Source organism: Parasteatoda tepidariorum, chromosome 11 (genome assembly GCF_982258835.1).
Source record: "Parasteatoda tepidariorum strain Cologne lab strain chromosome 11, Ptep-v5.0, whole genome shotgun sequence".
Taxonomy (NCBI): domain Eukaryota; kingdom Metazoa; phylum Arthropoda; class Arachnida; order Araneae; family Theridiidae; genus Parasteatoda; species Parasteatoda tepidariorum.
In genome coordinates, this window is record NC_141765.1 from 53,423,254 (window position 1) to 53,440,953 (window position 17,700).

General features: G+C 28.9%; 1 long non-coding RNA gene across 1 annotated transcript in view; it reads right to left on the reverse strand.

Annotated features, from left to right (window-relative positions):
- Positions 1–2,013: 2,013 nt before the first annotated feature.
- LOC107448990 (uncharacterized) overlaps positions 2,014–17,700 on the reverse strand; it is a 63,746-nt gene continuing 48,059 nt past the window's right edge. Inside the window, exon 3 of the long non-coding RNA XR_001584728.4 lies at positions 2,014–2,749. This is a non-coding gene — a long non-coding RNA (uncharacterized LOC107448990). The remainder of the gene's footprint in view (positions 2,750–17,700) is intronic.

Genomic DNA, 17,700 nt, shown 5'->3' on the forward strand with positions numbered 1-17,700 from the left:
AGGGAAGCAATTACCTCAGCAGAGGTTCTAAATTAAGAAATCATGTCTTCGGATCATCCTCAGGGATGCTTTCCAGAAGGTCACCAATACCCTATTGTGCAGCTATAGGTGTAACATAAATAAAATACTCCTATCCATATTAAAATGCTTTGCTTGAGAACTACCATTGATATGTGGATTGATAAAAGCATTACCTATTTAATGATATTTTTGAATGTTAAGAGCCTATATAAAAATTTATCTCGAGCAAGACCAGTCCAAATTGATGAACAGATCATCAAAAAAAAATAGTAACTAAATAAATTGAGAAAAATAGTATAAACATTTTCAAATCGCAATCTCCATGCATCAGAGCATTTAGCGGAATAACAATACTTCTCGAGCATTAAGGCCATAATAATGTTTAATGTTTGGCTGTCTTACTTGCTATAAATCTCAGGAGTTTTTTTCGCCCTGAGCTATTGTTGTTCCGCTAACTACTCTTAAATGTGCACTGTTAAAAATATGGTCAAAACTACCAGAATATAGTAGAATTTACCGTGTTTTCTGGCTCTATGGGAACACCAAAAAATGCGGTAGTATTTAAAATTACGCTTTGCTAATGACTTTAAGTAAAATTACAAATAAAATAATATTCTACTGACATGATCTTCGGTAGTAAATATTGTAAAATTTGGTCGTTTTATCAAATGAGTCGGTAATCTAAACAGTTTTAGAGTATAATTTGATGAAACGTGAAAATGTTCAATTTGATTACCTTTATTTTATTTAGGATATGCTTGTTAACATTGATATACTGTTGAATACTTGTCATTATATTCTTATTTGTATGTGTAATATATACTAAGCCTCTAAGTTTCTAAAAAAAATAAAAGATCCACACAATCAAAAAGTTTGAGAACTGTTGATCTATCATATTAATGAATAAAACCATGAACAATGCATAATGCAAACAATGCAGGAAATTCTAAGCCATAATATTGTACTCTTCACATTTTCAGCAAAAGTTAGTCGCTCTGGTAGTGAAGTACTCAGCATAATGACTCTACATTTTAAAAAAATAATAGGTGAATTATATATTTTATTTTAAAAGTTGAATGCTAAAATCCATGCAGTGTTTTAATTCTGAAATTAAATTTATAAAGCATTAAAACCCAAAACCTTTTATGATGCTTATTTAAGAGCATTTCAAAAATGTTGAATACTTTTTTTACAAATAATATTATTTTTTAACTGCCGTAGTTTTAAAATAATTCCTTTTTTATAAATCACTCGTCGTGAGGATAAAAAATATATAAAAAATTCATTATACTTTAACTAAAAAGTAAAAAAATAAGATATTTAACGGATTTCTTAACACCATGAAAACATTAAAATTTCCTTACTAAGCAAATACTTCGCTTTTAAGATATAGAACCGGAAAGCCGGAAAACTTTTTCGCTGCTTTATTCTTACTTTATTTCAATCTACCTTAGTATATTTTTTTTATTAAAATGCAAAATTTCTTTTTAACAAAAAAGTAAATCCAATAACTTAAGAAAAAGCTGAATAAAATTTTTTTAAGTATATTTAATTTCCGTTAGATCGATAAAGAAGAATTTTTTTTTATTAAAGATGAATGCATTTTTGTTAACAACTGGATTTAATATACTTCAAAATAGTAATCCTAATTTAAAAGCAACTGCTTGAACAAGTTAATCAAACAATTTTAAGAAGCTTTCTTTAATTAAAGACTGTACTTAAATTGCATGACAGAATTCGATGGTACTGTAAACTTATGTTGGAATTATTAATTGGAAAAATACATAATAAGTTACACAAACTACTACGAAAATGCGAACATAAGTGAGAGCAATTAAATTATTTTATAAATAAATGTGCTGAGGGCTCTCAAAAGAAAAAAAAATATTTAAAGAGAAACGATAAAGGTATTAATAATGGTATTGGTTAAACATTTTCATTATTAACGTTGGATTACGGTGGAAGAAAAATAATTCTAATTTATGAGCCTGAAATTATCTATTTTTTAATTCATTAAAAATTTATTAAATAAAAACTAAGTTTATTTTGTGTACTTTAAAGAGAGTGTGAGAGAGAGAGAAAGCAAATAATGCTATAATACAGAATTATTATTTTTCATTTTAGAAAAGATTTAATTTTGTGCATTATAACTGCTCAAAAAATAAATTCTAGTGATAAAAAGAGTTCTTCGCTTTGAAAAAGAAATTTCGTGGTATAACTGATTATACACTGTTTTACAAGATGATTTTGCACAGCAATTACCAACTCAGAAGGTTTTATACAATAAGAGTGAAAGTTGTTGATAAAGTTAAAATATTTTTACTTGGCATTTAGTCTTCGAGATACACTGTTAAAAAATTTTTGTCGGAAGAAATAGTTAAATAACAGTTTATTTCATTGGTATTTTATCATATTCAGTCAAATAACCATAAAAAAGATCATCTAACCGCGAGAAAAATCTTTTATTGACTGCTTTCACCTAATAAATTAAGCAATCAGTATTTTATTCGCACCAATTATGCTCACCTTATGAAGCATTTAGTTCCTTTCAACTGGATGCATGATGCTACACGCGAGAGGGCTATTCCGTCATTCCCATGACCAGCTGAAGGGAGGTTTGAATCCCAGCGTTGACACAAGAATATTTCGTCCAGTGACCTACACTCCTCAATTGGTGGCCCTGGACTTGTAAAATACGAAATTCTCATTCCCGCATACATAACAGCACCTGGTAAACACAAAAAAAGGTTAATATTTCTCGTCTCTGACGATAGCACCTCCAGATAAACTAATTAAGCCACATTCCACGGTTTGACACAACTCAATGTCCATCTAACTCCAAATGCCATTACCAAACGAAAAACTTCATTTTTACGTTTTTGAAAAACTGCTAGTTGTAAATGGTTACAAAACCGTATAATTTTGCATTGATGTTTTTTTTTAATCATATGAGTTGTAAAGGATTTAAAAACCTTGTCCTTCACGAAGGCATGTTTCTCCCGATACATGATTCACGAGTTCCCTTGTCTTCTGGATTGGGTTCAAAACTACAAGACTACGGTGTTGAACATTGGTAGTCGTAAACTAAAATTGGGTCAGCTGATCAACGGCGGTTATAAAATAGAATATTAAACCTCTAGTTAGGAGCATATTTTTTATGGCAAATAGACGTTGCTTTGGTCTAAGGAACCAATTAGAGTCGAAATTTATCTCTATAAGTAGTAAAATAAATTTTTACCAAACTCTGATTATAGACCAGTTGTTTTGTATGGTTGCAAGAGCTAAACAATCAATAAATTTGAGCAAAAATAGTTATTGTTGTTAATTTACATCGCACTAGAGCTGCACAATGGGCTATTGGTGACGGTCTGGGAAACATCCCGGAGGATGATCCGAAGACATACCATCACAATTTTGATCCTCGGCGGAGGGGATGGCACCCCCGCTTCGGTAGCCCGACGACCTGCGCGCGAAGCCGAGCACTTTACGGTAGCACAGTTTAACGAGGACCAATACCGCACACCCTCGAGTGATCTGCTGGGAACCGTGTCTTAACGATTAGTCCACTGCGGGACGAGCAAAAATAGATTGCTTATTTCTGAAAAAAAGATTATTTAGTAAATTTGTGGAACAGTTAAAGTAAATGACATTTGGAGAAGCTTGTATAACCATGAAATATATAATAAATATAAACAACCTAACATGTAAAGAGTTATTAAATACTACGGGATCAGATGGCTGGGACTCATTTTTCTATGTGTGTGTATGCGAAGATCTAAATCCAGACAAAAAAATTTACATTCTGGAAGATCGAGAGTACAAAAATAACAGACTGACAGCCTACGAGATGGCTGCAAAACTTAAAGAAGGATTTAAGAGTGTTGACAGTGAGCAGATTGAGAAACCTTGCAGTATCGTACTGTCTGTAGGAAACAGATTGAGAAAGCATTAGCCTGCACTGGGCTGTAGGGCTGAAGAAGAAAAAGAAAGCGAAGAAGAAGAGAATTTAAAGCAAACAAAAATTTTAGCGTTTTAGTTACTGCAGAATTTTAGGTTATTAATTAATTCGATAACCAACTTTTTTGGTCACAGTTGTCTTTTACAAATTGCAATACACAAAACCTTTTTCTCACTATAATAAAATTCGTACATGTATATAAGAATATAAAACTGATTATACTATGATAATTTTTTTACAATTAAAAATTCATTTTATCACAGGGCATTTGCTGTGCTGCTGTACTATCTGAACAAAAGATATTCTGAATATTTTAAATTAAAGAGGTAATAGGACTATTTTATAGTAATATTCGCTCTATTTAAACTAAAACTGTTCAAGAGAAATAGAGCGCAAAAGCATAAAATATTTTAAAATTAAATTTTAAATCATTAATTTTATCATGTAGCGTAAAGTTGAACTCGTTAATTTTGTTTACAGAGATTTAAAACTTTATGACAAATATTACAAAATAGTTGACAAAATGCTGTTTGCAGCATTTAGTCTTTTTACTATGTAATTTTAGACATTATTAATGGACAAATTTGGGAAAATTTTTTTGCAAGTTTCAGTTCACTATTATAACACTAAATAAAGACATTTGTAAGTGCAAAAAAACTGTTCTATTTATTTTTGATTAATACAGACATCTTAAACGAAATCAATATAGAATCAAAGTTTAGGGAAATGACATATTTTTGGTGCTTTATTTAATACAAAACAGAAATGATAGTTATCGAAGAATTCAACCCTTTTTTGTATACGTTAAAGATTTGAAAGTTGTATTTTTATTTTTCTGAGATCATTTAAGGCATTGTTTCTTATTTTAATATTTTCTTTTTTTTAACATGTCAAGTTTATGGTAATTCATGTCAAAGAAAAACGTGATCATTAAATTCATTCAATGAAGGTAAAACGTGAAATAAGATTTATTTTTTTCAATAGAAATTGTTTTTTTTATTTGCCATGTGACTACTTAATGACATATTTTCCTCTTCTAAACGCGAATTTTAAAATTCTTCTCTTTCAAAGATGTTTTTAACTTAACTTTGATAAATAAAAAAAATGAAGGATTCTTTCTTTGACGGTTTCAATGATGATAATTTGTACAAAAAATATTTGCATAAATCAAACCAAAATATATGCGAAATGAGATAAACATTTTTTCTTACATTTCAAGCTTTGATAAGCATGACAGATCAATAAACGGACAAAATATTAATTCTTTATTTGAGAAGCTTGTCATCAAGATTTAATAATTTATTTTAAAAAATTGAATGCAGATATTGTTCTTTTAAGTTACTATCTTACAAATCTAATTCATTGCTTAGAAAATTTAACTTTGGTTAACAAATATTCGTGTTTGGATTTTTGAAACTGGAAATTCATAGCTGGTATTTAATTTTTGATACTTTAAGGGAATTAAAGAATAGTATAAAACTTTATAAAGGGGCAGAATTATTTTATTTTAACTAAAGTAAAATGTAACCAAACTTTAAAAAAAATTATTTTAAAAATTCTAATAAGATTATGTTTGTGATGAGGAAAAATCAAAACATTTCAAAATGTTGTGTTAAAAAATATTTTAAAAAATTGATGAGCAAAAAAATAATTACTATGAACTTTGAGTAGAATGATTACCAAAGTGTTAACTTCACTGATAGAATGGTAAGTAAACTTTTACTGAATAAATTGCTACGTTAACCTTTTCACGTGGGCGCAAAAATAAGAAATCTAGATCCTCTGGTGGGCTCTTTTTGAGACTGGGGGATGAATTCAAGAAAGGGCACCGCTAATCCCTGAAACAAGTCAAGTGATGGGTGTTAAGCATTCCCGAAAGTTTTATTCTCCCTCTGTTATTTTAAACGCCAGTTGCTATCTTTTACACCACCGCAGTTCGGGATAATAGAAATACCGCTGGAGGAGGAATCCCATTTTTTTTTACAACTGAAAAAGCGCGGGAAAACTTCGTTGGTGGTTTTATACGATTCAATGTAAAAAACTACTTTCCGAATGTCACATTTTGACTATTTATGGTGTTTTACAAACATTCAAATTTAGTGCGGTGTATCTCAATTTCCTCATTTTATTGTTTTGAATTCTATAAACAAGATAAAATCCCTAACCATAGTTCCGAAAAACTATTCATTAAGCTAGCTATAAAAAATTATATAAATAAAAGAATAAAAAACTATAGATTACTGTGTCAATTCCCATTTTAAACTATATTAATAATTAAAATTTCCATCATGAGAGTATTTTTTTTTGAATTTTTTATCTTTTTCACGTTTGATTTCTATTAAAGGTTATTTAAAAAAAAATTCATTCTGTCAAATGTTTTTTATCATATATTTACTTTAAAATTGTTGTAATTGCGGTTTGTCATTGCTCTCTGTTTTACATTACTATTTTCAACGTATTATTATGAAACATTTTAACATTTTACTGCTTAAAATGCAAAACTATTATTACGCATTTTAAGAATAGTTAAAAAAAATGTTCTTTGAGATATTGTTTCAATAGTTAATTCAGTTTTTGAAAATTTCAGTTTGGTATTGCAGGCGTTATTTATATCAGTTATTAAAGTTATATCTATTTTTTAAAGTTATATCTAAGCTCTTTGATACCATATTATAACGATTGGTTTATTTATATGTTTCCGCAAAGATAAGCAAGCTAATGAGGTGTACAGTGATCATAAACACTCTTTTATTGAGTTAAAAAACGTCGGAAATTTCGAAGACCAAAGGGAAAAGCTCGGTTTGTATCCATTTTTCACATAAATAACGGATAGATCATGCTCTTTTGCATTTATAGGAGTACTATGTTTTAAGTATGAAATCAGTTTGTCCTGAGAGTTATCATGCAGTGAAATTGGATGATAGTGCGGAAAAACCTTTTTTTTCGCAAGTAAAATCGATTTTTCTTTGAATATGCAAAAAGAGTTCTTTTTCGTGATCTTAATTTTATAAATATCTATATTAAACATTATAAACATCAATATTTCACTTATTAAATATTTGTAACATTGCTGAAAATTTATAATTTTAGCGAAAGATTATAAATCTTGGGAAAGAACATAAATAGTTGTAATGTCATATTTTTGTAGACATGTCTCTTGAGTCTGAATTATTTGTGAAGGGATTTAAGTCATAGCCGTTGGAAGAAAATATAGGAAATTTAATTTGATATTAACTCTTTGACTGAATTATTTTATTTTCATCTTTTTCATCTATCGACTTATGAAAAATACCGGTCACTTCAATAAATGATAAATAATTTTTCTCTTCATTCATCAGAGTCATTTATTTATTATTGTTATTATTACTAATAATAATGAAATAGAAAAGCAAGGTAAATGAGGATAATTTTGCCCTAACTCCCAGTTAATTTGAAAGATCCTCTTTTTTCAAGAAAGTAAGATCACTTCCATTGAAAATTATGTTATGAAATAAATTCTTTTAATTTTAGAAATTTTTAAGATTTCTTAAAAAATTATGAACTATAATAACTATGTTAATTATTTAAAAATAATCATACAGAATTTTTAAATTAATTTTCTAAATAGTATATAATAGTTTAAGTTATTCCATTAAAAAATATTTTATGCGTTAACTTAACTCTAAAATTAAAACACATTTCTTAGCACATTTATCTCATGAACTCTTAGTTAGAATCTAATATGCGTTCTAAATTTCTAACAATATTTTTCGTCAACTTCCCTTATGTCTTTTTAAAATAGTTCCAAAAAAGCGAAAAGTCAGAAATATTTCAGTTAATGTGTTTCAGTTGCAAATGATTAACATAAAACAATCGGGCTCATTTCTTTTATTTTGCAGTAAATTTCATGAAAAGTAAGCACTTTATTGAAACTGCGTAGCACATATAATAGTTTTTTTCTTCTTCTTTTAAATTTTTTTAAAAAATATAGTCATTTCTCAATTCTCTTTAACTTACTCATGTAATAGATTTATAGAATTTTATTGTTCAAAAATTTAGCTTTAATCTTATAAAAAGTTACAAAACTGAGATATTAAAAGAATTTCTAGAACCTATAACTAAAAGTTGAACTGTGTGTAGAATAAGGGAAAGAAGCATGAAAATTGCCACCAAAGGAAAAAGGTTTTGCAAAAAAAAGTTAAAAGTAGCGTTTATGATTTCAATTTCTTAAATATAGAAAATACATTAGTAATTATATATTTATAAATGTGACATTTAAAATATTTATGTATCCTAAGGTATGAATAAATACTCTTGCGTAGTATTAAGTACATATATTTTTCTTCGGAAAGGCAGATATTTATTTAAAATCATGTAAGAACATTTTTTTTAAACTGCAGGAATTATAATCAAAATTTTAAAATTCCAATAACTATATTTATAACACGAATTTAAAACATAACCTAAAAAAACTATTTGAGTTTATGTAAAATATATTGCTTTGATGCTTTATTTCAATTTAATTTAATTTACTTAAAAGAGCGCTTTTGGATCCTGATTATTCCATATTTTTTATATACAATTGAAAATATTTGTTAAATTATATTTGTAATAAAGAAATTAATTTGTTCAAAATATAACTCAAACGAAAAAATTTGTACAAAAAAATAGCAACAATGAAACTAGCTAAAAAAGACGTAAGAAAACGGCGGACAAACAAAAAAGTATCCGAACTTTGAATACATGTTTGAAGGTAGGTGGGAAATGCAAGAAAACTTTTCTCCCCTTAACTAAAAAGGTGAGACCTCTCGTAAACACTAAAACAATAAAACACATCCCGCTGTAACTTGATCCTCTCTCTTAACTGAGGAGGAGATTTTTTCCCCTATCCTTACACTGAAAATGTCACATGCCCACCACAGGACCCCAAGATCAGATGTGACAACTGCTGTCACAGCCCCCCGGAAAAGGTTAATAACAGCTTAAATAATATTTCGCACATGCAGAATTTACTCTACGAATGAATACTTTTTAGATTCAAGCAAAATAAGTTCACTAATTTTAATGTGAACTGAAAATTTAATAAAAATAAGTATTCCGTAAGTTATTACTGATCATCTAGCAACACCCCTAAAAGTCTAATGGGGGCGGTAGTGCACACATACAGAATCTTATGTGTTATTCGTAATAAAATTACGTAATAGAATTCATATTATGCAAAAGAAACTAATAGTGCAAAGTGAATATGCAAAACTTAAACTTACTATATTAGTTCTGGAATCACAAAGTTCCCACAAAGTCACAACCTAGGTTGTTTTCCCGCGTAATAAATAACAAACAGTACCAATTTTATAACTCAATTATGCATGCTACCCTTCCGCACTTGTGAATGGGCAACTAAGTGCTACCCTTCCGCACTTGTGATTGAACAACTAAGTGCTACCCTTCCGCACTTATGAATGAACAACTAAGTGCTACCCTTCCGCACTTGGGAATGCACAATGGATTGCTACCCTTCCGCACTTGTGAATGGACAATTGATTGCTACCCTTCCGCACTTGTAAATGCACAACTAAATGCTACCCTTACGCACTTGGGAATGCACAATGGATTGCTACCCTTCCGCACTTGTGAATGGACAATTGATTGCTACCCTTCCGCACTTGTAAATGCACAACTAAATGCTACCCTTACGCACTTGTTAAACGATTAAATAAAATTGTTTTAATTGATGAATCTAGAGTTAGGTGGCACTAGCTAGTTTACTATTACGAATAGGCTTAAGATATAATGCCTTCACGGATTTTTTCTTCTTCATGAAATGAAGATCCGCACCGCACTGGTCCCATCCGCACTGGTCACAGTACAGTACACTACTACTTCCATTACTGAATTATGAGTGCTACCCTTCCGCACTTGTTATTATGATTAAGTATAATATTTACATTGAACAAATAGTGGTACAATCTAGTTTAACATTACGATTGGGCCGGAATAGCCTGGTCGGTAGGGTGCTGGGCCCATGGCAGAGAGTACGTGGGTTAGAGCCCCGCCGGCCGAAGTCTCCCCGTGTAGTAAAGTGACTGATGCACGTTAAATTTGTCGAGTCGCAAACGTCCTCCATGTTTCCATAACAAATCAACACCTCTGGGGGTACTGGAATGGATCTAACTTGGCCATAGATGGCGCCACTGAAAAACAAGAAACGCACACTCTGCCTTAAACTTGCTCGGTTTCACCAAGCAGGCTTGCCAGTGTGGCAAGTGATATTAGAAGCAACAACAACACGTTACGATTAGGCTAACCGTAAAATGTCTTCTCCATTGAATGAGGCGACTCATATAGTGCTACTCATTCGCTCTGCGTCAAAAACAAGCTATGTTCAGAACCAAATATAGCTAAGAAAAACAAAGGTATTTTGCAATTTTCTTATAATTTTTTGCAATGTATAATTCATTTTAAAAGTGTCCACATTAATGAGTGAGAGTCTATCAGATTGAAAGTATTTATATATGTCAAAAAATATAGATTAAAAATTTTTAGGAATACTTTTTTTGGTTCTAAAACAAGTTGAAATCAGAGCTTACTTATTCCTTATTATAAGGAAGGAATCTTTGAAATTTTTTTCGGAATTTTTCGCAATTTAAAATTCATTTGAAACTAGATTTATACTATTAAGTTTTACGATATGGAATTAATTTAAAAGAAAGATTTTTTTATTAAAAAAATTTTTACAAGGTGAGCAAAATTCTAGATTTTAGAGAAAAGAAGTAAAATCTTTGATAGCAAAATCGAATGTAAAAGAACAAAAGTTTCTTTTTCTTACTAATGAATTTGAATTTACTTATTTGAGAAAAAATTTATTTTCTTACACGATTTTGAAAGAATGAATAAATACAGAGCATCCCAAAGTGCAAAATCTTCAATATTTACTAGAATCTTCTAACAACAAATCTTTCTTATTTTATCTGTTAATATATACCTTATAATAGTAGGTATGTTATAACTTAAGAAGACATGAATATTGTTTTAAATATTGATAAAAGCAGTCTTAAACTACTTTAGACAGAAAGTGTATTTATAACAAACTATACAAATACTTTCTACATTTAATGTTTTGTTTTAAAATTTATATGAAGTTTACCACTCGGGATATACTATTGTTTTCATGAATAAGACAGACAGAGAATCTCAAACAGAACAATATATAATTTACACTTAAGAAACATCAAGAGTATTAATTGTTTGAAATGTAAATACTTTAAAGTTAAAACACTCGTGAGAAGGTTTTATTTTCACAAAGCTTTATTCTTTATATTATAATCTATGTGGATTCTTATTTTGGGATGAAAAAACTGAACTGAAAGAACTTTTAACCGACTTCAACACAAAGCAGAAACATTTTTTGTTGATATTCGAAATCACTGAATTTTCTATGCAACGTTAAATAAACTAAAAAGCACTTCTGTTTGGGGAAGAAAATACTCTGAAGCTTTTGTTTTGTTAGAATAAATAGAAAAAAAATAAAGAAGATATTATTTCAAGACTTTTTTCGACTTACTCGCGAACACAAAGTGATATTCAATGGAGCCTAAAATTGGATTCCGTTTTTGTTCACTGATCCACTATGGAGAGCGAGCGTCGTATCTGTAAAGCCTCAAAATTGAATTTATGAATCTTGAAGAGGTTGCTCACAAATTTTATTTTACTACATGTTTGTGCTTTTGAGTTATTTTGCTTTCATTCAATGAGATTAGGAATTCTAATCCTTGGGTGGATAGTAATTGTCAAGGGACAGTATTTGGAGACAAAGTAGAAGTTATTTGGGAGGGGGGAATTACTTCGCTTTTTGGCGTTAACTGAAGTATTAAAACCACTAAATTTTCATTCAGAATTCATTTAACCTTTGCCACAGATTGGAATTTTAAATTAACATATTATATATTCTTGAAAGATTACCCAAGATGGTTCGAAACATGTAACTTGAACAGTGCTTACACTTTTTCGAAAATCTCGATAAAAACAAAATTTAATATTTTTAAAAATATTTATTTTTATTTGGTTATGAAACGTATAATGAAAAAGCTTCTTTAATTACCAAAAGCAATCATGCTTTCTGTCATACAGAGTCAGTGCTCCTTCAGGAAATTGCTCTGATGGACGTGCAGTGCGATAGACTTTCTTGAGAATATAAAAATATTTAATAATATTCTAATAAAAAAACTTTCAATTTTAATTTTCAAAAAATAAGGATATTGCTAGTTCTTTCTGTCATATAGATCCAACTCTTTTTCGGAAATTGCTCTTAAGGATATGTAATGTGTTATTAATAGTGCTTTATTTGTAACTAATCATATTAAAAATTGTGTTAAATTAGTGTTACTTTGTCAGATTAGCATTAGTTTATACTTTGTTGTAATTAAAGCCATGAATATCTTGCTTGCCGAGTCCCAATATCTCTCATGAGCTTGCATGAGTTGCAATTAAGTAGCTAATGGCCCAAGCCCGAAAATTAAACCAAGGCTAATACTTTGAAACTTTTTCGCGTTGTACAATTAAATGCCGTAACTTATTTGGAAAAATACTTGTCAGGAGTAATGAAATCTATAGATACAAACCTAATTTTTTTATTAAAACAATTATTATGTTTTCTGTGACCCATTTTCGTTTCTAAACAGCATTTTCTATCAGCGAATTATGGTCATTACAGTTCATTGCATTTTACTTAATTGCATTAAGTGACAATATCCTAAAAATTAAAATAAAAACCATAGAACTAATACTGTTCAAATGAAGAATTTCATTCAGAATTTGAATCTATAAATAGCTCATCTGTAGAAACTCATTTAAAACTCATTTGAAACTCATTTATTGAACTTTTTCTTTTAATTGGAACTAATTTTTATTCTTTCCAATATTTATTAAATATTTCATGATTGTAACGTCTATTTCTAAATATGTGTACTATGAAAAGTAATATTTACATTGATCTGTACAAAATTTCGGAATTGTCAAATATAACTATATTGAAGATCACTATCTTCTTTGGTATCAATCATCAACAAAAATATATTATATATAACGTATTTAATATTTAAAGAAAAACTATTCAGTGACGTAATTTGACCAGTTTTTTTCATCTTTAAAATTTATAATGACTGATTGAAAAAACAAATTATTTAATGCCGGTTTGGCGATAGAGCGGTTAGCGCTCCTGACTGCGAACCCAATGGCCACGGGTTCGAATCCCGCTCTGGGCTTGGATGTTTCTCTCTCTTGTGTTGTCCTCGGTTGTGTGCGATGTATGAATGTGGCCCACCCTATGAACGGGTTTGTGGTAGTGTGGCGTGGGCAATACTACTGGCCTCCGTGATTTTGGTTCACAGGTGTCCACTGGGTAACGCGAAATGAGTAACACCTCTGACATCTTCTAAGGCGAAAAGAATAAAGTCCAGTGCCTGCCATTCGAGAAAAAACATATTATTTAATTTCACATAAGTTCCGAGGCTATAAACGTTAATTTCAAGCAATGCTCTGTTCTAAAAGTAACGAAATGAATCACTATTTTAAGCTAAATCTGAAGTAAAAATAAAAAGAAATAAATTAGAAAAAATAATTTAAACCCCCTGAGGGGTGGAATTCCAAATACACGGCGGAAAAAAGCCGGTAATATTACCGTATTGTATAGTAATGACATTTCTAACAAAAATATACGTACTTAAACAATTCACTTGGTAATTTTTCTGCTGATATGGTACGGAAATTCTGGTTTTCAAAAATATAGTTCCTACAACCACACATTTAGTAAAAAATACAAAACTGAAAAGTAAATTTAACTGAATAAATGGTTTTTATGCCATGATCTAAAGTATATTAAGAAATTACTCAATTTATTACTTATTATAAACTATATTTTATTGTAAATTTTGCCAAAATCATTACCAAAGCGCTTCGGTAAAAATTACCGAGCTTTTCGGTGTTTCCATAGAGAAACACGGTAAATTTTACCATATTCTGGTAGTTTTTTCTCAGTGTAGGAATGGTGCGTTGTAATTTATCACGGAAAAATTTAATCCAATTTGACACACAAAATTCCGTATGGAGATTTAATCATACGTCACATTGGTGACTGCTACTGTAGATACAGTCTAAACAAAGAGATTACCTTCTGATTTAGGATTTTTTAAAAAATAGTGGTTGTGGTTGCTAAAAAAGATTGAATGTTTTAGAAACATATATTTTTGATTTTCAGTGGTTTCTGTTACTTTCGAAACAAATGGTCCAAAGCTCGCATTCGAAACGTTTAAAGAAACATAAATATAAGTTTTGTCTTTCGATGATTTTTCAAGGTCGGTATGAATATTTTCAGGTTTAAAGTAATTATATTTATTATTATATTTATATTGATTTTTAATAGATTTGTTAAAATTTAGTAAGATGATAAACAAAACACTTAGTTTTTACACATTTGGAAAAACACTGGTAATTGGAAATATATTGGTTTTTACATATTTTGATAAAGGGACATGTGCTGCATTTAACTAGATATTAAACTAATTTCTTTGAACCTCTTTTGCATAAAATGTAGAAAGTAGCTCTAGTAATGTCAAATATTCAACTAAAGGTAAACCAATAAGTACTCACTGAAGTTTTGGCTCAAAAATAGATTTTTTAATAACCTATTTGAAATGTCGAAGCTCAACATTTTCGCTAAAAGAGACAAAGCAGTAATTTTAACAGCATAAGCATCTGTCTAACCATGTATATCAGTATTGTTTACTTGCTCAACACCGTATAAAAAATGTTGAATTTTTGAGAAACATAATGCACTGTTTCAATCTCATATTTTTGTAGAAATTATTACTTGATACCTTTTTAATTCATTTAAATGCTAATCAGTTCTTAAAATGTTTAAGTTTTCTATTTTTGGAAAATTAAATTAAATAGAAAATAAGGATGAGAACAATTTGAATAGCGTTTTTACAATTTTAAACGTAAGTACATTTAAAATATTAAACCTTTCAAAAGAATGTAATAGATAATGTAAAACATCTGCATTAACTTTGCTATTCTATATATATTATTTAACAGTAGTATAATTCAGCTGATCAGTTCCATTTAAATTCGGACACAAATCAAAAAGTTTTGAAAATCAATACATGACTATATTTTAATTTTAAAACCTTAAACACTAATTTTGATAAAAGTTTTCAAGTTATATCAAAATAAAAATCGTGTATTAATAATTTCAATTAAACATTCATTTTTCCTGAGAATCAGTAATTTATCTTAAACGAAAAATCTTAAATTACTACTAATTTTTAAATGTATGTGATTTGCATGCAATTTGTCTGAATGTAATGAAGCTGCTTATCTTCTATGTAGGTAATTAATATGTTCCTTTCTATCAGACGTTTCTAAATTAAAAATATTTAGTAAGTTTTCAGATACTTAATTTCAGGTTTTACAAAAGTATGTTAAAGGATAACTCGGGTTGAGTTCGTGAAATATTATCCCTAAAGCGGCAATATAAGTAGGAAAAGTAGAAAGCATGAATTTAATTAAGAATGTTGAAACTAAAACTGGGAAATTGAAAACTTTAATTACTGTCATATGTAATTAGTTTGAATTGATTTAAGCAAAAAGAAAAGAGAAAAATAAAACGAAATGCTAAGATTGGACTTTAAAATTAATGCCAGTTTTCTATTAAACAACTCTTAAGGAAAATGTATAAATTATAGTTTAAACTTGGAATTTCATGGAATGTTGCAAATCGAAATCTTAATTTCTTAATAATCTAATTAAAAAGTACATGCCTCGCCCTCATTTTCTGAAATAGTTTTCGAGTTTAGTTCAGTCTTTAAGTGTTTACTTTAAAGCAGTATATAAGTTAAGGATTGAAGCTTAATTTATATTCATTTGAAGTTATATATAATTCTATTAAATCATATAATTTCGTTGAAATTTATAAAAATAAATTTCTTGCTGTAGATACTGCTCTGAGACTTTAATAATTTAATAAATATTTTTTTTCACTTTTAACCTTTAATATGAAACAAAAAAAAATATCTACACTCATATTTTCATGCAGATTAAATTGCTAAATATATTTATGCCAATTACTGCTCATGCTTTAATTTGTTATATATTAAAATGTTCATGATTTAGAAGAGGTTGTTGTAATATAATATTTCAGCACTGTAATTGCTGTCATATTTAATTGGTTTGATTATAAAGTTAAAAAAATAAAATTAACTCATGGATGGAATTAGGGATTAAATAAATTTTGGAGAGAGTCAAATATTGAAATAAAGACAAAAATAGTTGTTTACAAAGCTATTATTAGAGCAGTACTATTATATGGCGCAGAAACCTGGAAACAGACTAAGATCGAAATACAAAAATTAGAAACCTTTTAAAACAAATGTTTAAGATTTATTTTTAAAATTTTCTGGCCTTACAAACTATCAAATCAAAATCTATTAAAGAAAGCTAAAATGAAAACAATCGAAGATGAAATTAAAAAACGAAGATGGAGCTGGCTCGGACATTTCCTTAGAATGCCCAGAGAAAAAATTTCATCTGTTGCGCTTACATGGGCCCCTGATGGTAAAAGAACAAGAGGAAGACCCAGACTTACCACCCAGCGCATGTTTTTGGGCGAATTAAAAGAATGTAGAATATCTGGCTGGGAGGAAGCAAGATCTATTGCTAAAGACAGGAGGCGTTGGAGGGATATGCTAGAGGCCTTAAGTGCCCAAGGCACGTAGAGGATAAGTAAGTATGGATGGAATTAAAAATTAATTCTAGTTTCCTATAAATATACTTGAGAAAATGTGTAAATTATATTTTAAATATTGAATTTCAGAAAATGTCAAAAAACCGAAATCTTAATTTTTTAAAAATTTAATTAAAGAGCATATGCATCGCTCTCATTTTCAGAAATAATTATTTAGTTTCATATGTGTCTTTAATTTGCTTTATAACAGTATATAAGGATAAAATTTGAAGAATAGTTTATATCTTTTCATACGAATATTATTTAAGTACTCATTATTTTTTTGACATGATATATTTCACATTTTTCTTAACTTTTTCGTATAATATTTTCAAAACATTCAATCATACACGGAAAAAAAAATGATAAAATTACCGTACTGTACTAAGGACATATCTGGTAAAAATTAACCATAATTCTGCTTAATAAAACCAAAATACAAGGCATTTAAACCATTCATTTGGTAGTTTTTCCGTTCATATGGTGACGGTTTACCAGATATTCTGGTTTCAAAATTATAATTCTTATTATCACACATTTAGTAAAAAATGCTGTATGCTCTCACATAATCCATATTTCACCACATTTGCTAATTTTATCACATTTCATTTTGCTAATAAAAATCAAATTTTATTGTTAATTTACCATTACATTTTATTGTTGTTAATTTTGGTAAAAATTACCGAGCTTTTTGGTATTCCCATAGATCAAGAAGCATGGTAAATTATGCCATATTCTAGTAGTTTTGTCCTTACTTTTTTTTTCTTAGTGTGAATTTTGAAATTTAGAAAATGTTTTAAACCGAAATCTTAATTTCTTAATAATCTATTAAAAAAAGTACATGTTTCATCCTCCTTTCCAGATATAGTTATCCAGTTAAAAATGTAATTGAAATTAATTATCTCTAATTAAACTTAAATGACCATTAAGAGTTACAAAAATGAATTTCTTGTTATAGCTCTAT